The following is a 22,733-nucleotide window of genomic DNA, read 5'->3' on the forward strand; positions in this document are numbered from 1 at the left end:
CGACACGTCGCTACGAACCGCGAGCAAGAAATACTGTGAGCTATTTATGAATCGGGGGAGGGTCGCGCGTTCGTGGAGCCAAACGTAGTAAAATCAAATGCTTTAGTGCCTCTTCAATGTTATTTATATCTAATGATCGGTCTTCCTCGTTTAAATGTTGGTCTGGACAGGAAAACATCAAATGAAACCTTTCATGCACTTTGTAACCTGATAACATGATAAGCTGTCCACTGTAGTGACCGTCGTCCCTTAAACGGTTCATCACAATTTAAATTCAGCGGATTCACTTTGAGCTAACTTTCGGGGTGAACGAGTACAATAGAAGAGACCGGCGATTCTAAACAACCTGGAAAGCTTTAAAGTGGCGGTGTGTGTGTGTGTGTGTGTGTGTCACATCACGGCAGGGATTTGGTCACACTGTCACCAGAGTCAAACATTGTGCTTTGGACGGTGCTTCAGAAGGTGAATTGGAACAAAGGCCCTGCACCATAACCATTATTCAAAGCACTGTTTAATTAGGTGTAGAGCAACAAATCCTCCCTATTCAGTGGCCGGACACTCGCGATGTCAGAGGGATGTTTTTGGGGTGTGTGAAAGACCCCCGTCATAACACTAGAGGAGTGTCCCCTCGCTCACTAATTCAACGAAGGCCCGTGTGTGTGTTAACAAGCCCACTGTCTGCTTTTCTAAGTGATTGTCTTTTCAATAGGTGCTAATAGCGAGACAAAGCAGCATGTGCGACACACACTGAGGGCCCTGCCGGAACACATTTAGCTTTTTATGGACTCACAGTGGACACTGGCCTTGGGAAGCAGAATCGTGCTCGGATCATATATTACTGAGAAGGAAAAAAAAAAAAGATTTCCGCATAGCAAAATGGAGGTTTTACAAGCCGACGGGAGTAAATCAAGCTTTCCGATAATTCAATGCAAGCAAAAGATGAAATAATAACTCCACATACATGCAATATCCATTAAGATATTAATATTAAAGCACATTTGAAAATGCACCAAAAATGTTCCCATCATGACACATTGGAGTGAATTTAAAATGATTTGCTTCATTTCATTGCTAACATAAAATGTTTTTTTTTCTTTATGTCATCAATATTTCTTTTATCTCGCAATTTGTTTTTTGAGGCAGAAAAAAAAGCCGACTAATGAACTTCAGCCACATGGTCACATAAAAGCCGCAGTAAGTGAGTTTTGAATATGGCCGTCGGACTCTAATAATGCTGACGGACAAAACCAGCACATCCACCGAAGCAAATCTTGTTTGATGGATCCCTGCTGCTAAGATCCGAGCACAGCAGCCCCGTCTGGGAGGCCCTTTGTGTCAGAGACACTGAAAGAAGGAAACACGCTCCAATTTTATTAGAAACGGGACTCGGCTATACAATAACAATTTCCACATAACATAAAAGCAAATTATCGTCATCCAACCATGCATTGTGCGTTTGCTCAATCTCAACAGAAAAAAACCCCATTTCATATATTGTACATTTCATCATGATGAGCAAACGGGTACGATTTATTTATTTATTTGTTTCCAATTTCATTTTTTGACATTTTTTCCGAAATGCAAATAAATAATTTCATTATGGGTGTGATTAGGTAGTATTTTGGTAAATGCGGTGTAATAGAATTAAATGGAAATATCTTTAACCGCTAACGTTATTTTGGCTTTTTTTTCTGTTGCACTTAAAATAATTGAAGAAGAGATTTTAAAGTCATTTATCTGAGTGTGGCGGTCTGCGTCAGTAAGAGACAACAAAGGTTAATTGAAGAAAGGTGTCTGAGAAGAAGAAAAAAAAAAAGATTTCGATGAAATAATTTAAAAGCTGTCTAAGAAAAAAAATTGAGATTTTTTTTAATGGTGTGATCTCGATTCATTTTGCAAGTGAAAGTGAGCATCTTCATTTTTTTTTTCTGCTCTCAGGTTGGAGACTGAGCAGTGCGTCTTTAGACGACAGCCCAGGGTCGGTTTAAACACAGGCAGCATTCATGACCGGATCAAGTTGATGTGAGATTCTGTCCCTCTTTTGCCCTCTATTTCCATATGAATACAGGATATGCTAAAGAAAAAAAAACAGCAACCTAGATCGTTGTCCATGGCAGCTGCCACTGGGTTAGAAAACACACATTTGCACGGAACGGTTGGGACAAAAAACAACAACAACAAAAAAAGCAACTACTGACACCAAAACAATATAAAAAGTGACTCGGTCACACGATGTCTTTTTGCATCGTCTCTCTGCACGCTTGTGGTCACAGACAGTCAAGGTCAATGCTGTTGTCAGCCTCGGGTCTTATGAAACCACGCAAATTGCATTGCCGTATTTCAGATCAGTTGCTGTTCATTGTGGATATGTGACGATAGATTTTTGATGGTACAGTATTGTGATCAATTCTAAAACGGTTTATTTGGTTTATTTTTGTTGCCCACATGACATGTGCTGCGAGGGGAAAAAAAAGCCTTAATCCAAATTAGTGATCAACAATATGATTCTTACTTGGAACTAAAAACTGCTGACTCACTTACATAATTAAATCAAAGCCATAAATGAGGTATCATAAAATATGGCTTTATTTATAAAAGTGGAATAGTTGTCAAAGCTCTTCTGTTCCCAAAATAGCTTCATCAGAATGAAACAAAATGAAATTCAAACGTGGCCGCCTGTGATTAGACAAAAGCAATATGACAAATGATGTCAAGCTATCAGCAGCTCGACAACAATTGCTTTTAGTTCATTGTAAAAACCATTGCATTTACATTTCCGAATTCTATTAAAAAAAAAAAATTATTGGCGTTAATGAGTTGACGATTTTTGAAAAGGCGTCCCTTCCCTTCCTCCAAGTCTTCAAGTGTACAGCAAAATCATAGGATTTAGAAACAGCTCCCCCCTTCCCCCCAAAAAAGAAAAATCTCAAAGACAATAAAATAAATGACCTCAGAATCATGAAATCATATCGGAGGAAGAAGCGTGCAATAAAAAGTGGAGGCATAAAATATCCACAGATTTGCACAGCCTTGCAGCCGTGGCTGCCCTTTGAGTGGGCCAGTCTGGCCTGAAGTCGGCGTTAACGTCCTCACGGCCTCCTGCTACACACCGTGACAATGTCCTAAGCTTCTATTGTTCCACCCGACTGCTTGGCGGGAGACAAACCTTTGTTCGCTCAGTCTGTATTAATGTGGACTTAAAACCAAGAGCAACGAGGCCAAAAAAAAAAAAAAAAAAGGGGCGGGGGGGATGGGATAAAAAGACACGGCTAATTTCAGCGACTGAACACCGGGACACCGAAGCTTGCTGCAGTCTCATTAGGAGGGGCAGTGCGCTCGCAACAGCTGGCGGACACACTAAAACCCCCCAAATCTTATTCACTGCTTTTTTTTTTCTCTTCCCCTCACTGCAGTTATGCCTGAAATAAAATAGAAAGTCAACCTGCTTCCTCGCTCAGCAGCAGTGGAAGAAATGCTGATTGCAGAAACTCGAGTTACACAAAATGCTTCAAAATAATTCAGTGTTCAACAATATTAACACTTTCAGGGACAGCGGCTACTATAGTGGAGAGCTTATCGTGTTATCAGGTTACAGGTTATTATTATTGGTGCATGAAAGGGTTAACTTACATCTGGAAAAGCAGATCACCCTATGGACTTGTCATAATTACTACTTACGCAATTACAGAACTTGCATACAAATGACAAACAGCTACATGAAATTTATGGTCAATCACAACCACAATGTATCCCTTTCCCATGCAACTGACAATATTGTGTAGCCTTGCCAAAATGTTGGCAAACTCTGTGGTATACTAAATTTGTGTGTCAGCATATTAAAAACAATAACGCAATTCTTATTTCCAAGAATGCCCCCCGCCAAAAAATGGCAAATGCATCGCTAGTTTTTAAAATAAAAATGATACGAGCAACAATATACTAGCAATGCAAATCACAAATAACTGAAGACTAAAGCCAAGTTGATGAATCAGAACACTCGAATCAACCAAATGGATATAAAAAGTCGACGCACAACTGCCCAAGAAAAATATTTTCCGACCAGTCATTTAGCCTACAACCTGTACAACTCTGAAAAATACAAAATCTTTTTCGAGAGAGGAAGTAAAACATGTGTACATAGCCTCTGATAGGGATGGGGATGCTGCTGTTCTCAAAATTAACCAAGCACATATCAACTGCAGTGCCTTTCATGACCCCCTAAATAAAGTTCAGCTGTTTTAGTAGGCCTTCCCTGTCATTTTTGTCGTCACATCTTGAAACACAAGCCAAGGTCCGCAGTGAGCTTTCACGGCATCAAAGGTCATTGTTGAAAGGTATCGGTCAATAGTAGACAAATGGATTTGCGATGCATTCAATTTAAGTGATCATCTAGTGGCGCAAATATGATGCAACAGTGACATCACCAAGAAGAGGACATCCCTCCAAAATTGGTTAAAATAAGAAGACTGGTCAGGGAGGCTGGCAAGAGGCTAAAGGCAACAATTGGGTTGCTGCAGGGATTTTTGGCAAGTCATGGCTGTTGAGTACATGTGCCAAATATCTCCCATCTTCTTGATACAGTATGCCTGGATTAGCGGGCGGCACGATGGAAGCCATCCATTCCATCCATTTTCCGAACCGTCTTCAGGCAGTAGGCGGGGGACACCCTGAATCAGTTGCCAGCCAATCGCAGGGCACACAGAGACGAACAACCATCCACGCCCACACTCACACCGAGGGACAATTTAGAGCGCCCAATCAGCCTGCCATACATGTTTTTGGAATGTGGGAGGAAACCGGAGCACCCGGAGAAAACCCACGCAGGCCCGGGGAGAACATGCAAACCCCACACAGGGAGGCCGGAGCTGGAATCGAACCCGGTACCTCTGCACTGTGAAGCCGACGTGCTAACCACTGGACTACCGGGCCGCCCACGATGGAAGCCATATGCGACAAATCAAAACATTCAAACCTGGCTACAGTTTTGCAGGAAAAACACTTGAAATCTCCGAAAAGCGTGTATGAAAATTTGTTCTGGTCCGATGAAACTTGCTTGGCGCAGTGGCAGAAAAGGTTTTGACAATTTTTAACTTTGGCTGTTTTTTTGTTGTTGTTGTTGTTGTTGTTTTTTTAAAACCCTTTCATGCACCCTGTAACCTGATAACATGACAAGCTGTCCACTGTAGGTACCGCTGTTCCTGAAAAGGTTAATATCATAACAACCTGGCATTTGATCCAAAATAAAATGAAACCATAGGCAGTACGGTCATAAAACTATGAATGAAGGACAATAACACTCATTTAACTGCAACATTAAAACGGCATCAGACTTTTAAGTTTGCACTCAAAACTCCTTCGCGATTGTTGAGTATTTTCCTTATCCACGTATCACAAAAAGGCAGAGCCATCCATCATCGCTAAGACACATTCAGAATGAATGTTGGCTTTGGTTTAGAATTGAACAGAAAGACATTTGTGTCCCTTTTTAAGTAGCAGGTTATACAGTCGCTTTGTCACTCCAAGACCTTGATAGACCCCCTGCAGCATTGCAACCTTGAGGACTTTCCAGCTTGACTACGCGGCCACATGGTGGATTCTTTAGCGCCATGAATGATGTCTCGTGAAAACAAAACATTTTCAATAAACGGAGTAAGGACTGAAGGATCGTTTTGATTATTTTAACTGCTGTCTGATTACCACTAGCTAAGTGTCACCCACTTGTGCATGAAGTCCTCCGGTATTTACACCATGATTAAACACAGCAAAGGAATTTGATTGGATAATTTCTTAGCAGGATTCTCCCCATTGAAAGAGATGATACACATGCAACTTTGAAAAAAAAGAAACCTTTCATATAATTAGAAATACATATTGTATCCCATATCATTGAAAAAAAGTGGCTATCTATATGTAGGAACTACTATGCCAAAATAGTAAGTGAAGTTAGTGAATAATTCACTGAAAGAGGAAGTCAACCTCCAAATTTTCTTTACAATATGCTCGATGCAGCCTCACGAGTCTAAACACCGCATTCTGATTCACGTTGTGTTTGTGGAAGATGAGTTAAGCAGTAAAATCCACCCGTTTTTAGCAATCTCGGGGGGGGGGGGTAGCCATTTTGCCACTTTCTGTTAACTGAAAATGACCTCACAGCTGCTCAGGGTTGAGGTAACGACCAATCACAGTGCACCTGTTTTCTGAAGCTGAGGCACGATTGGTCATTACCTGAGTCCTGAATAACTATGATGTTATTTTCAGTCGCAAAATGGCCGCTCACTGAGATGGAAAAAAAAAAGTGTGGATTTTGCTGCTTCACTCATATTCCACAAATGCAATATTAATCAGAATGCTGTGTTTAGACTAGTGGGGCTGCACAGTACATATTACTGTAAAGAAAATTTGGGGTTGACTTGCCCAGTAAAAAGCATCCATCCATTTTCTCTACGACTTGTCCTAAGCTAAGCTAGCTGTAGCCTATCCCTGCTGACTTTGGGCAGGGGCATGGTCAACCCTGGACTAGAAAATAACTCAGCACATAAAGTATGAAACAAAAAAAATGTTACACTCACAGTCACACACATATGGCCAATTTACGTCCTCTTCAAGGAAGGGCGCCAGAGGACCCAGAGTGAACTCATGCTAGCACAATATTACCAAAGTCAAATGTGACTGTTAATTTCCATGTCCATCATGACAGTGTTTGAAAGCAGTCCAAATTATTCCTGTGAGATAAACAAAGATAGATGTGACTATTAATTTGCTCCATTATGCAGCTTAAAGTATACTGCCCTCATGCTGACAGTGTTACGAATGAAGTTAATTGTCTTAGTCCTGTTTTCTTCTGGTTTCATATTTTGGGTGTTATAAGAATTGATGCTTCTGTATATTACATACTGTATACCTTGCATATATCACCATTCTTCTACATATAGATATATCAGTTACTGACGAATATGTCAAATGTTTTTTTTTTCGCCCCCAAAATAAACATTGGCATAGACCCCAAAAATCCCATATCGGGAAGGCTCTATTCAAAATACCGTTTTAAGAGTGATAAGTAGTGACATGGTAAGAAAAACAATCTGAATCGACGAGATGCATTTCGAAATAAACTGTGAGGTGGTGAAACCCATGTATCGCAACCAACCCATTCGCATGTAGAGTAATAGAAGCTGAATATAACATCACTTAGTGTGATATCATACAACAGAGGCTCAGAGTTCAGCAGGTTCACATGCTCCAGAGGGAAGAAAGTAATGTGATCTGACGAAAAGGGAACGATCCAACTCACAGCAGATATTCCTTAAAATGTGACCCGCTGAAGCTTATTACAAGATCATTATGTTAGCATTCAGAATTTCTTTTTCTTTTTTTTTTTTTGTCCCAGCAGCATTGCTTCCGGGCTCCACACAGGTTAGACCATGGATGGTTTGGATGTTAATATTACCAAATACTGACGGCGTTTGGAGGATGTTCGCACCTGACTGTGCCCCAGAAAATAATGGGACCAAACTCACTCGACACAAAATCGAGACGAAATATCCTTTCGCAGAGTTCCCCCTTGTAGTTGGTTTGGTTTGGTTTGGTTTGTTTATTGAACATAAAACACATATACAGTAATAATTTGACAGAAAATAAGGTAGATAAAAAAAGAAAGAAATCAATCTTCATACAACACAGTTATTATGTTCAAGGGAGTAGGAAGAAGTAAAAAACTTATCTAGTCCTACCCCGTTATGTGATTGTATCTAATAAATCATTTTTATATCAATCAGAAAAGAAAAAAGTAAGAAGAAAGAAGTCTCCATTAAGGCTCATACTTTACCCTTAACCGTGATATTTTTACAACTTTTGGTTTGTATCGGGATTATATACTTCCACACCCTGACACTCTTGTGTCAATTTTCTCTTGTATTCATAATGGATATTTATATACCTTTCTCTATTTATCAACTTAGTTCTGATTTATCATTATATTTAATGTTTTGAATTTATCATTGTAACTCTGATTGATGTAGGTTGTTTGTACTATTTTTTTGAATTTGTTTTTGAACTCAGCAAGCGATTTACTCATTTTCAGGTCCGTTTCGAGATTATTCCACAGATTAACACCTTTGATAGATACACTTCTTTGCTTGATGTTTGTTCTTGTTTTGAGTTTTTTGAATAAGTTGGTACCTCTTAAATCATAGCTGCTTTCTCGAATTTCGAAAAACTTCTGAATGTTTTGGCAGAGCAGGTTATTGTGTGCTTTGTACATTAATTGGGCGATTTTAAAGTCAACCAGGTCATAAAATTTCATCGTATTTAATTTGATAAATAGTGGATTTGTGGGTTCCGTATATTTTGATCTATTAATAATTCGAATTGCTTTTTTTTGTAGGTTGAGAATAGGGAGTGTGTTTGTTTTGCAGGCATTTCCCCATATTTCCACACAGTAGGTCATATATGGTAATAATAATGAAGTGTATAATGTGTACAAAGATCTCTTATTTAGCACTTCCTTGGTTTTGTAGAGGATCCCTACGGTTTTGGCTATTTTTCTTTTTACGTTATCGATATGTGGCTTCCAACATAGTTTTGAGTCTATTACTAATCCGAGAAACTTGGTTTCATACGCTCTTTCTATCTCAATTGAGTTTACCATAATTTTAGCTTGGTGTTTGATTGGTCTTGTGCCAAAAACAATTAACTTCGATTTTTTCAGGTTAAGTGACAATTTATTTCTGTCGAACCAGTTTTTTAATTTGTTTAATTCGTTTTCTACGGTTGTCAGGAGCTGTTTCAGATTTATTCCAGAACAGTAGAAAGTTGTATCATCAGCAAATAGGACACATTTAAATTGTTTTGAGACCTTGCAGATATCATTTATATATAAGATGAATAGTTTTGGACCAAGCACTGACCCCTGAGGAACTCCGTGAGTGATTTTTAGTTGATTCGTTTTTTTATTGTTGAGTTGCACGTACTGATATCTGTTTTCTAAATAACTTTTTATCCATTTATAAGCTACACCTCTAATGCCATATCTTTCTAGTTTTTTCAATAATATACTGTGATCTATTGTGTCAAAAGCTTTTTTTAGATCTAGGAAAACCCCAACAGTAAATTCTTTGTTGTCTATATTAGTGGCTAATGCTTCCACAAACTCCATAACTGCCATTGAGGTGGTCCGTTTTTCCCTGAAGCCATATTGATTCTCACTTAACAGCGCATGCTTTTGTATAAAGCTATCAAGTCTGCGAGAAAATAGTTTTTCTAATATTTTTGAAAATTGTGGTAGTAGTGATATTGGTCTATAATTTGTAAACCGATGTCTTTCTCCACTTTTATAGATTGGAATAACTTTAGCAATTTTCATTTTTGATGGAAAGATACCAGCTTTGAATGACAGGTTGCATATGTGCGTGAAAGGTCGCACTACATATTCTATAATCTGCTTTATTATTGTCATGTCAATATTAAAGCAATCAGTTGACTTTTTATTTTTAAAAGTTTTTATAATATTTGATACTTCTTCTTGTTTTACAGCAGTAAGGAACATCGTGGAGGAGTTTTTTTCTACATATCTATCTATTTCAAACAAGTTTGTTGGATCAGGAATTTGTTTTGCTAGGTTACTGCCGATGTTGACAAAATACTCATTAAATTCAGTTGCTATTTCTGCAGTTTTTTCCAAAATAGTATTTTTGCCTTTGATAAAATACTCTGGATAATACATTTTTTTAGGACTATTTCTGATTACTTGGTTAAGTATCTTCCATATTTCTTGTGTGTTACTTTTATTCTGCTCTAATAGTGCATGATAATGATCTCTTTTACTGGTTCTTATAATATTTACTAGTTTATTTTTATAGGTCTTATATTTTTTTTCTGCTTCTTCAGTTCTCAATTTTAAAAACAATTTATATAAATTGTTTTTCTTTTTACATGCGTTTTCTATGCCTTTCGTTATCCATGGCTTACTTGGGTCTTTATACTTTTTGGAGACTTTAGTTAATGGAAAATGTTTATCATATAAAGAGATTATGGTAGACTGAAATACTTCAAACGCTGTATTTGGGTCTTCGTTTGAGTAGACCTCGGTCCAGTTTTGTTTTTCTAGGTCTTGCTTAAAGGCGTCGGTGGAGCGTTGGGTTCTTAGTCTTATTTCTGTTATGTGAGTTGTTGACTTAGCTTTTCTATCAAAATAATGATGAAAAACTGCAAAAACAGGTAGGTGGTCACTTATGTCATTAATGAGAAGTCCACTTTCCATTTTATGGTCAATCTTATTTATAAATATGTTATCTATTAATGTGGCCGTGTCAACTGTTATTCTGCTAGGTTTCAGGATTACTGGGAAAAAGCTGTTGCTGTACATAGTATTTATGAAGTCGGTTGTTTTTTTGTGTCCATTTGGGTTTAATAAGTCAATGTTAAAGTCACCACATATTATTCGTGTTTTCTTATCGTTGTTGTAACTGAGCATATCTGTTAGTTTTTTATTGAATGTGTCAATACATGATCCTGGTGTCCTATAGATGCAACTTATGATGATATTTGATGCCTTTTTATTATGTATTTCAATGGTTAGACATTCCATTAGGTTTTCTATTGTGTTTGTCAATCTCTCGATTTTACTGCATTTAAGTGCTTTGTCTACATATATTGCAACCCCCCCTCCTTTTTTGTTTTCCCTATTAGTTGCAAACATTTCATAACCTTCTATTTCCATTTCAGTTGTTTTATCTTCATCAAGCCAAGTTTCTGATATGGCAATTATTTTAAATTTATTGAATTTAGTCAGGTATTCTTTGATTTTTGTGAAGTTTTTATAGAGACTTCTACTGTTTAAGTGTATTACTGAAAGTGCATTTTCCAATTTTATATTAGTGTTGAATTGTTCATCCAGGTAATAGTCAGAGTTTGTTACCCTTTGTTTGTTCTGGAAGAAGTTGTTGTCTGGGTCCAAATTGTTCTCGGGATCGAATGGCTTATAGTCAATATCTTCAAAGGGTTGGAAGTCCATGTTTTTGGGATGTGAATTTCCCGCTCCCACGCGGTCGTCGCTGGCTCCCTCGCGGTCGTCGTTGGTTCCCTCGCTGTCGTCGCTCGCTCTCTCGCCGTCATCACTGGCTCCCTCGCGGTTGCTGGCTGGACGTCTTCTGGGTCCCTCGTGGTCGCTGGCTCCCTTGCGGTCGTCGCCGACTCCCTCACGCTCGCTGGCTGGCTGCCTCCCGGCTCTCTCACGCGCGCTGGCTGGTTGTCTCCCGGCTCCCTCAGGCTCGCTGTCTCCCGGCTCCCTCGCGGTCACTGGCTCCCCTGCAGTCGTCGCTGGTTTCCTCTCGGTCGTCTCTGGCTCCCTTGCGGTCGTCGCTGGCTCCCTCGCGGTGGTCGCTGGCTGGTTGTCTCCCGGCTTCCTCGCGGTCGCTTGCTTCCCTGCAGTCGTCGCTGGCTTCCTCGCGGTCATCACTGGCTCCCTCACGGTCGGTCGTCGCTGGCTCCCTCGCGGTCGGTCGGTCTTGAAAAAGTTATTGTCCGGGTCCAAGTTGTTCTCAGGGTCAAATATCTTGTGGTCAGTAGGGTTGGAAGTCATCAAAGGGTTGGAAGGGTCATCAAAGGGTTCGAAGTCCATGTTTTTGGTATGTGAATTTCCTGCTTCAGTAGGGTCAGAGTTTATATCTTCGGGTGGTGAATAATTCTCAGTATGCTGCTTGATGGTGTTGAACTCGAGCCTGTTGTGTTGGAGTACTGGTGCGGGGGTGGACGATAAGTTTGTCATGTCTTAAGTAGGCAGTTTCCCCTCTGTCACGTGCAGCTTTTAATTTTGGGAGGAGCTCTTTTCTTTTTTGTCGTACGGCATCTGTAAAGTCTTCGTTGATGTAGATGTTGGAGCCTTTTAAGTATTTTGCTTTTTGTAGGATCCTTGATCTGTCCTTGTATTTGAGAAATTTCACCACAACTGGCCTCGGACGAGGTCTTCCAGGTTCTTGTCTTCCTGTGCGGTGAGCTCTCTCCACCTCAATTTGCCCCTGTATCAGCAGCTTCTCCTTGAGGATTTTTTGAACTTTTTCCTCTGTTTCAGTCCACGTTTCTCCCGGTTTTTCTTCAATTCCATCAATTACCAAGTTGTTTCTTCTTGACTGTCCTTCCAAGTAGTCCATCTTGTCTGTTAATACAAGCATGCCGTCACATATTTTGTAGAATTCTGTTTGCATGTCTTTGGAATGGCCAGTTTGACAGATTAGATTTTTTTTAATGTCGTCTACCTCTTTTTGGGTAAAGTTGATGCTGGTTTTTATTTCTTGGACTTCCCTGGTAAAAGTGTCAAGTCGTGAGTTTGTTGAGTCTATTATCATCTTGACAAATCCTTTGAAATTTTCCTGTTGTTGTTGCAAGAGCGCCGTAAAAAGCTCTTTTTGTTGCTGGAGTAATTCGTTTACTTGAGTGAGGGTCAGGAAATCCTCATCCTGCTTTGTGTCTTGCTTCTGTTTGGGTGGCATTTTGTCGGGTCTCGTTGCTAGCCAGTTGTATGCTAGTTTGTGACGTGTCCAGTGGGCTTGCTGCTGGGTGTTTCTAACGTGGCAAGTGGGGTTGCCGGCTCCCTCACGCTCGCTGGCGTTCGGCTGGTTGGTCTCTGGTGATGGGTTCCAGCTGCGTAGCGACTTTTCGCAATTAGCTTCCGTGCTAACGTCCGCGGTTAGCTTCCGTGCTAACGAGCTAGCGTTTCGTCCAACCCCCTCTTCACGTCGCCAATTTCTACACACGCGCTGCCACCATGTTTCGCTCTGTTCTTTACTTTCAAATGTGGGAAAGCTTCACACGAGAGAAATGTTGACTTTGCTGTTGCTGCTCCTTCTTTCCGCTCTGCAATGCGTAGCAACTCACACTTCCTCGTAGCTCTGTGGCCTCCTCCCTGGTGACTGCTCTTGATCATTAGGTTTCACCATCAATCTAGTCTGCTCGTCTCCACCTTCACATTTCACACAGCCTACGACATTCCCTCACAGAACCCATTTTGAATTGAATTTTTGTGGACACAAATAGGAAACACATGCACTCATTTTATTTCATAGGTGAGTTATTACATAATAAAATGATCGGTCATGGATTTGGAACATAAAGTGAGCAGTTTGTGGTCTTAAAAAAAAAAAAGAATTTAAAACTAAAATGTAACCCTGGTTGAAGAGGAAAGGAGAGAAAACCCAGTGGTCTGACTTGCTTCCCTCAATATTCATTGCTCCCGTTTAATTTATTTTGGGCGCATAATCCTTTCACTTTCAACAGCAAATTTAACAGTCCCTAAGGTCTCAGCACCAGACTGGTCAATACAAAACCAGACACCTAATTACTGAGCACACCGCACTCTCCTCCAACCCCCCCCCCCCCGTCGCTCGCTCCTCTTCTTCTCGCAGCTGCGGGGTTCATATAAACGAGAGCAGCCAGTCAGGCAGTATTAAGTTTCCACTTCCCAGGTCTGGCTTAAAAGCCCATCCCATAATGGCCCTTCAGTCACACAAACACGCATTGGGTTTCTCACAAGAAACTGTGGGACGACTGCATGTGAATATGAAGATGTTCACGAGACACATTTTGAAAAAAAAAAAAGTCTTTGTCTTCCCTCCATCACCATACACACAGCATACATGACGCATGGACGATTATGGTTCAGTGCCTAAAGTATGCAAACTTTCTTCTCAGTGTAGCAACAATGACATACGGAAAAAAAAAAGTATGCTTTTGACAAGGTTAATGAATAGGTGTACTTAGTAAATGATGGCTTGTTTTCGGGTAATAAATCAGAACCCCAAGTTGATAGGCTGTTTATCTAACTAAATACATCGGGCCTTCACCACAGCAGGATCTATTACACCATACCTATAGTAAAAGCTGACGTTTGTTAGCCTGTTCAATTAAAATTTGATTATTTTATGTGTGCACGTGTATGTATGTGTGGTTACTGCTGACTTTATAAGACCTTATTAAGGCTGAGATGATTAGAAAATGCTGCTGACACGATATTGCTTGATTCCAAGAAACACCCCAAAACAGCATATGCTTCTTCCCCGCCAATTAGTCAACTTTAACCCTTTCATGCGCCCTGTAACCTGATAACACGATAAGCTGCCCACTGCAGTAGGCGCTGTCCCTTAAAGGGTTAATAATCACGACAATATTGATAACCATATTCCAATTATAATGCTAGATCCTTCCGTTGTAAAGATGTTGTCATGTACTCCAATAAATGTCTGGAAGTTGAGATTTTGAATTGCTAAGTATTCCAACGAGAACCCTATAAAGGGTTAAGATCACTTCCCCACGGACAATGGGAAGAGTTAGCCACTCAGTGACCCGAGCGTAACGTCCTTTGTCCCACTGCAAATGTTTGCCGTTGCCCATTGTGTCCGCATTACCCGTCAACCCCTCCCCACCCCACGGTTTGAACGTGGCGACCCACTGCTGCCCGCACAGAGGAAATACATACACGTCGTCTCAATATGCACCCGAACTTACACATCCAACTGATAAACACAAAAAGGCCCTACACCCCCTTGACTAACGGATGGGCTGCTGTCAGTTTAAACAAATTGCCATTGATCTCTTGACCCAGAATGGGAGCCTGCTTTAAAACATTTTTAAAAAACCAAACAAATATTCATTCATTCATTTTCCGAACCACTTCATCCTCACAAGGGTCGCGGGGGTGCTGTAGCCTATCCCAGCTGTCTTCGGGCAGCAAGCGGGGGACACCCTGAACCAGTTGCCAGCCAATCGCAGGGCACACAGAAACAAACGACCATTTGCGCTCACACTCACACCCAGGGACAATTTGGAGTGTTCAATCAGCCTGCCATGCATGTTTTTGGAATGTGGGAGGAAACCGGAGGGCCCGGAGAAAACCCAAGCAAGCACGGGGAGAACATGCAAACTCCACACAGGAAGGCCGGACCTGGAATTGAACCTGGTACTTCTGCACTGTGAAGTCAACGTGCAAAAAAAAAACCAATTTTTTTTGCACACACCAACGCTGGCGATAGGCACGCCGTAAATCTGTGCAAGAGCGGGCTAGCCTTCGTTTCGGTATTTTCGCAGACACAAGCAGCTTGGTGCAGTTGAAAATTAGCGTTTTGTGTTGCTGTGGACATTGAACACAGGCAATTTAATTCGCTGCCAATAAAAGTGGTGCTTCTTATGCTCATTAAAATCGGAGTGCGAGAGGTTGCACGTCTCTGACATGGTGAAAGGAAAAAAACGATTTTCTGGAGTCCATGTGAAAAAGTTTGAAGAGTGCAAAAGATGTTTGAGAAGGAACTGCAAGCAGACCTCTGTGAGCGGATGATGTAAAATTGGCCAAGGTGATCACAAATCTGTGAAGTGGGCACTTGGAGACCGCCTTCCGCATATGTCCGTGTGTTATAAAGATGGGAGTTTGAATCCGGGTTCCAGCTTAATTTTTGGGAGTTTATTTGTGCCCTGTGATTGGCTGGCAACCTGTTTTCTGTGTATCCCGCCTTTCTCCTCCAAGTTAGCTGCAACAGGCTTCGGTTCACCCGCAACTCCAATTAGTCTAACGGGTAGATAAAATGGGGCGGCCCGGTGGTCCAGTGGTTAGCACGTCCACCTCACAGTGCAGAGGTCCCAGGTTCAATTCCAGCTCAGGCCTCCCTTTGTGGAGTTTGCATGTTCTCCCGGGCCTGCGTGGGTTTTCTCCGGGTACTCCAGTTTCCTCCCACATTCCAAAAACATGCATGGCAGGCTGATTGAAGACTCTAAATTGTCCCTAGGTGTGAGTATGAATGCAGATGGTTGTCCGTCTCCGTGTGCCCTGCGATTAGCTGGCGAGCTATTCAGGGTGTTCCCCGCCTACTGCCCGAAGATGGCTGGGATAGGCTCCAGCGCCCCCCGTGACCCTTGTGAGGATAAGCGGATTGGAAAATGGATGGATGGATGGTAGAGAAAATGGATGCCTGGAAAATCACAGCTATAAATGTCATGGATCAACATGTGGTAGTTCCATTCAAAAAAGGTATGAAAGAAAAGGCACAAGACCTTGAACAAAATTTAAGTGATTTATTAAACCTGCACACATGACTCGATTTTACTCAACAAACATGATCTGACTTGTGAGGTCTCTCCTCGTGTAGTTTCAAGAATTAAGTCTTTTGGAATTACTGTATTCATTGGTGGATATGTCACTATTTGTAATGAAATTACAGTTGCGTTAAGTTGTGAAATGTACTAAAACCAAAGTACAAATTGGAGCTATTACGCAACGTATTATGACAACATTTTAACAGTGAAATAAAAGTGCAACATTTGATTATGTTAGGTATTGTAAATGGAATGGCAGGGATTGACCCCTTTCAATTTGTCCATCCACATGTCCTCATTAGTGTCGCGGGTGTGCTGGAGCCTATCCCAGCTGATTTTGCGGCGGCGGCCGGGCACAGCCTGCACTGCACAACCATCTCCACTTACATAAGACATCCAGACAATTTAGAGACTTTGACTAAACTACCATGCATAGTTTTGCGACTTCATCAATACCTGGGGCGGTGGGAGGACAACAAACAAATCATGTGGGGAAGATGCAAAATGTCACATGGGATTCAAACCCCAACTTCAGAACTGTGAGGCAAATGTGCTAACCACTAACCTCACCATGCTTCTGCACTATAATTAGAAATCATCAAACACAAAGCAAGTAATCATTTCATATCGGCTTCTAAAATGTCTTTTGCTGTCATGTGATGTAAACAAAACCTGTGCAGGGTTAAAATTTGGAGAGGAAATTCAGAGGAGTTAGATGATTTTGGGTTGTACTTGCTTGACTATTATGATTTTATTTTTTCCAAATCTAATTTAACCCTTTCGGGGATAGTGGTTACGACAGTGGACAGCTTATCACAGGGGTGTCAAACTAATTTTTCTCGCGGGCCACATTGTAGTTACGGTTTCCCCCTGGAGGTCCGTTGTGAATTTTGGGAAACCTTATAAATGTTTGATCCCCTCCACATATACATACACAGCACACAACAAATTGATGAATAGCTGGTTTTAAAATCAGAAGTCAAGAATAATGACTGTTATTGTGGATTATATGTGACAATTTGACATTTTGGTTCAGACTGTAGCAAAAGCATCATGGGACTTGACATGCTTGATTTGCTTTTGCGGGCCACATAAAATCATGTGGCGGCCCCCGGGCTGGCCCCCCGGGCCTTCACTTTGACACCTGTGGCTTATCATGTTATCAGGTTACAGGGCCCATGAAAGGGTTAAATATGCAATTAGTGAAAAATGATGAAACAAAACGCGGAAATCGTTGAGCTAGCCGTAGGTTAATTTAGGGGTTGCTATTTTTTGCGTATCGTTTATTTTAAATGGAAGTCCTACATATTATACATAGTTAGATTCATGTGACCTCCAATAATAAGTATGGATATATTCCTTGATAAACACTACGACCAGAATGGACCCATTTTGTTTGTAGCAACAGTTTATCATATCTGAAAACGATGTGCAATTGATCTGTAGATGTGAATTTTGTGACTTTCATTAAGGATGACCGACCATAAAGAGTAACCTAATTGGGATTTTTTTTTTTACCCCTTTCAAATTTTATGATAGCGATTTAATATGCGATAATTTTTTTTCAATGTTCTCCTCCCATGTATTTTTTTTCAACCACAAGCAATAAATGATTCTGTATAACAACAAACAATATCAGATTTATGAAACATGAATATTTTACTCTTATAGGTTATATATATTCAAGGCAAAAAAAAAAAAAAAAAAGACAGCTTGGTTTATTAGATAATAAAGATGATAGTATCTTCTCAGTCGGCGTGTGCCAGTCATACCTAGAAAACAAGCTAAGGGAACGTTGGCCATGTTGGAGTCACTGAAGCTCCCAGTAGACTGAAACGATCCTTTCACAACTTTTGTCAGTAAAAAAGAAACTGGGTGGAACTTAAGCGAGCACGCAACTTTTGGTATAAACAGACGTCGCTGTCCTTGCGTTTGAGGAGAAACACAAGGATAGTTGATACTCCGCAGTAGATTGAGTTGCACGATTGAGCTATGCCTTACTGCCAAGAAATAAGGGTCAATGATATGAAGTTGAGGTCTATTTTGTGCTCCATTCGTTCATTTATTTTCTATCGCACTTCTCCTCCATAGGGCTCCGGATGAAGCTGACTTATGCAAAGATAAAGGTCCACCAAAAGTTATTTTGTTTTAATTCACTAAACTAACGAAAACATATTTGCTCCCGAAACGCAATAAAAAAGAAAAAAGAATAATGAAACTAAATCTCACATTCATCAACCTACCTATTATTATCCTTGTAGAAAAAAAATGTAATTTGTTTTCATTTTTGAACAATGAGCTTTTTGTGTTCATTTTAAATGCAAGAATTTTTTTTCTTTACTTTGACTGCGGAAACCCCCGAATCTAAAACTAAGAAACCATAAATCTTTTGTATTCATTTCAGAATCGCTGGACGCCTGTTCGGAAGAAGCAAAGTCAAACAGTCGTTTGAGAATTCCAGTCTACTTTACTTTAATAATACTAAGTGACTTTTTTTTATCTTACACTCGACAAATACTCCATATATCGAAAAACTAAAACTAATACTAAATCTAATAAAAACTCATCTAAAAAAAAAAAACTTTCTCAAAAATAAATCATTAAAGAAAAAACTAATAAAAACTAAAAACAGCAAAACCTTAAAGCCAACTCAATTCAACCCTTTCATGCAGCCTGTAACCCACCGGTGTCAAAGTCAAGGCCTGGGGGCCAGATCTGGCCCGCCAAATCATTTTATATGGCCCGCGAAAGCAAATCAAACATGGCAACTCCCATGATGCTTGCTAAAATACGGACCAAAATTTCAAATTCTCATATTTAATAAATAAGAGAGATATTGTAAACATGTTCTTGTTGCCAAACACCCCATTAAAGTAACTTAAACAATAGTTGAATAAACCGTTATTCTTGACTTCTTTTTATGATTTCAGTCATAACGGCCCTCCAAGGGAAATGGTAAATAAAATGTCACTCACAACGAAAATGGGTTTGAAACCCCTGCTGTAACCTGATAACATGATAAGCTGTCCACTTTAGTAACCGCTGTCCCTGAAAGGGTTAAAAAAAAAGCCACATTAAAACTAACTATCAGGAAAAATCCCAAACCATTCTAACCCTGCACCAAAGACTGCTCGTCATTGTTCTGCGTGCTCTGCAACAGGTCACATTCGCCCAAATATTTGCTGAGGTTACAATTAAAAAGATGCGTCCAAAGGCCAATCTGTTTGTTTATTTTTAGACAGAAAAGGGTGTCAGTAAAGGAAACTATTTCTTGTTTGTTCAAGCTGTGAGAACACACTAGCTGGCTGATTTGCTGCTTTCATCCTGAATGGCACCTCAGTCATTCACGTGGCAGCAGCAGGATCACAACTAATAAATCACAGCTACTAAGTGAGCTTTTCCTTTCACTGCTTGCAAACAACAACTGGGCTAATTTATAACCAGGCGCCGCACGCCGAAGAGAAGCTATAATTGGCTGTGTGGGAGGGTCAAGCAGGTTATCTGACAACAAGCCAGCAATACAAACCATACCAACAAGTCTTCACATCACATACAGAGATGATTTTCGTGATAACTTTGAAACAGGTGAGAGACATAGTCAAAGAGCTCTAGATCAAAAGAAACTTAATTGCGGCAGAACAGCGCAACTTTTTGACCGTACGGTTGACGAGACCTCATTAACGCGGCTCAGAGGCGTCATTATATTACGACCCACTTGCTCAAAATAGGGAGCTACATTCTGCTGCTGTCTTAATTTGTGTATATTTTTGACTCAGAAGAGGTTGTGGCCCACAGCAAGTTTTACGAACATGAGCAATAGGTTGCTCGGATTACAAAACCAAAACGGCAGAACACAAGGAACAAAGAACATTATTGCCAAAACAAAATGAGGCGTGATGAACTTTTTTTTTTTCTTCAAATAGTGGTAGTTTACAAGGACTCTATGACAGATTTAGGCGAAGTACAACACGTGGGCCTCATCTGGCGCAGACACAGTCTCTGATCGGGCCATTCCACAGTCTTAAAGTCAAATCAAATAAATAAAGAAAGAAATAAAATTACAAAAAAAAATGAGGTGCTTTTGTTTTGAAAGTGCTCTATTTTGATATGCACTCAAGGTGGTACAGGTTTGCAAGATCACCGACTTGTGTCTTTTGTGGAGCTAACCTTGCGGCATCATCTTGATATTTAGTGACGTTTGGAGCCCTTTCAAAAAAATTTCGTTAGCGGTTCTCAATTCTGCATCTTTTTTCTTTTTTTCTTGCGTATAGGCGGTAAATGGGGGCCAGGGTTTTTTGTCCTCAGGGTTTCAACTAGGAACGGCTAATACTGTACAGCTGGTGACAAAATGTGAGCTGACTTTAACCCTTTCATGCACAAATAATAATAACCTACATCAGGATTTTTCTTCTCTCCAGTTTTTTGGGATGTGAAAAATAAAAAAAATATGGCAGTGGATGGTAACACACATAAGCGTCCATTGTAGTGGTTGATGCACAACTGTGACATTAAAATTGATTCATATAAGAGAAAACAACAATGTGAATAGGTGTCCACTCAATGAAAGGGTTAAAAATATATGCAGTGCACACCGTTTGTTTTCCTGAATGTTGAATATTTAACAAGTGTCCATATGTGATTTTCATGACTGCTGATAGTGTTAATATTTTTCTTTCCTCATTTTGAGAACATATGCCATGTCTCCCCAATTAGCAGCTCTTTCAAACAATACGATATAATCTTTTATTTAAATGCATTACGTATATGAGGAACACAATTGAGATTAGCGTGGCCCTCAAAATCCGTTTCAGTTTTCCACGTGGCCCCTTTGGAAAATAGGTACAGTTGAATGGCTGTATCGGGTTTAATATATCAGAGCGGTCAAGATAACACCTCACATTACTTCAGACTTAGCCTACGTTTATGAAGAACAAAAAAATCCTTTTTTTTCCCATGAGTAAAATTCGACCATAAAGCAAGAACTATTATAACAAATGCACTAATTTTACTCTCTGCCTTGAATACTCATGACTTGTGGAATCGTACAACATAAAACATCCAACTTTGAGCGATAAAGTTCAGAATCAGTTATTGAACAATGAACAACAATTTGCATGATGCAGCTGATTGATTTCTTCTGTATGAATAGCTTTTCGACTATCGACAAGCCAATCGAAAGATGATTATCATATCAAGTTGAAAGTTTCAGCTTGACTGTGTTGCCCCCACTATTCCCTTCCCCCAGTCAGCCCCTAGCGCACCTCTGCTCTCGCTCTACCTTGACCCTAAACACAAATCGAAAGCCTTTCCTTACCACTTCAATTCATAACAAAAAGAGACACTGGACTTGGAAGAATGAAAAGAATAAAAATGGAGTAAAAAATACCTTTCCCCCGCGAACCATGCTGCTGAATCAACCTTTTTCAAGTGGTACACAAACTTTCAAAAGTCCAAAGAGCCAACTGAGAAAAATAAAAATACTTACCACAGAGATCCCAATATCCCGGAGAGAATGTATGATTCCCCTTTTGTCCGATGCCCCTTCCATTTTTTTTTTCTTTCCGTACAGCACCCCCACCCTTCGGAGAGGCAGAAAGAAGAGAGTGAGACCGAGAGAGAGCGAGGTAGACCGAGATGGGGGCGGGGGGTGTAGACATTAGTTCTGCCGCGGAGAGCGATGGAAAGGGACCGTTTGCAGCTGTGCACCCCCATCAGTATCTGCTCAAATGCAATCCTCTCGTCCATGTGGGATTGTGGCACCGTTGGAAAAAAAAAAAAGGCAACGGAAACAAAGTGATCCTCTTACACGCAGCCCAGGGAAAACTGAGCGAGACAAACAAGGAGAGGGCAAGCGAGAAGGGAGCTCGAGAGAGAGAGAGGGAGTGAGCGGGGAAGGAAAACACGTGAGCCCGTTCGAAGGCCGAGGTCGAACAGCAGGTTCAAGTTTTTCGCCGTTTCCCTCGACTTTGTCGTGAAGCTGCGGCGACGGAGTGGGAGGGAACGACCCGCGGCTTCTTCGAAGGCAAGGAAACGGGGGATAATACCTTCCAGCTTCTTTCAACCCCCACCACTCTCTCTTGCTTTCTCTTACCCAAAATCCCTCCTTTTTTTTTCTATCTCTCTCGCTCTGGTAATAAGCCTGGCTTGCAACAACACCCCCCCCCCCCCCTCCCCTCCTCCTCCTCCTGGAGCTGGAATGCAAGTTTCAAGAGGCCCAGTTAGACAACCCTCAAAGTCAATGCACCTTGACCTCCAGGTCAGACAGACAGTGTGTGTGTGTGTGTGTGTGTGAGTGAGAGAGAACGTGGGAGTGGAAAGGGAGTTGGAGATGTGTCTTTGTGTACTTCAATTTCTAGAGGCGAGCTTAGCCTCACGAGATCACATAACCAGAGCCGCACAACCACTTGACAGAGATACACTATCGTGAACGGACACCGGGAAGGAACCAACCCTGAGTCACAATCAGAAGAACACTCGATGTTTTGAGCACAATAGCCGCTTTCATCCCGAGAGACTAATTGTGGTGAGTTGTTTGGGTTAGGGAAATGGATGAAATTAGTTCCACGGCAACAGCATAAATGATCCTGCTGATTTTAGCCCATTAAAAAAAATGGCACTTTTAAAGGTGAAAGGATAAAAGTAGAAAATAACATTTTACA

At 40.7% G+C, this 22,733-nt stretch overlaps 1 long non-coding RNA gene across 7 annotated transcripts in view; it reads right to left on the bottom strand.

Moving 5' to 3' along the window:
• LOC147193493 (uncharacterized) overlaps positions 1 to 22,088 on the bottom strand; it is a 69,510-nt gene extending 47,422 nt beyond the window's left edge. For 2 of the 7 annotated variants that reach the window (XR_015103025.1, XR_015103024.1), the window contains exon 1: positions 21,560 to 22,088. This is a non-coding gene — a long non-coding RNA (uncharacterized LOC147193493). The remainder of the gene's footprint in view (positions 1 to 21,559) is intronic. The other 5 variants (XR_015103028.1, XR_015103027.1, XR_015103029.1 and 2 more) reach the window with 4 other exon arrangements.
• Between the last annotated feature and the right edge of the window lie 645 nt (positions 22,089 to 22,733).

The sequence above is a fragment of the Hippocampus guttulatus genome, chromosome 15, assembly GCF_054856545.1.
Source record: "Hippocampus guttulatus isolate MCC_2025c chromosome 15, RoL_Hgut_1.0, whole genome shotgun sequence".
In the NCBI taxonomy this organism is placed as follows: Eukaryota; Metazoa; Chordata; class Actinopteri; order Syngnathiformes; family Syngnathidae; genus Hippocampus; species Hippocampus guttulatus.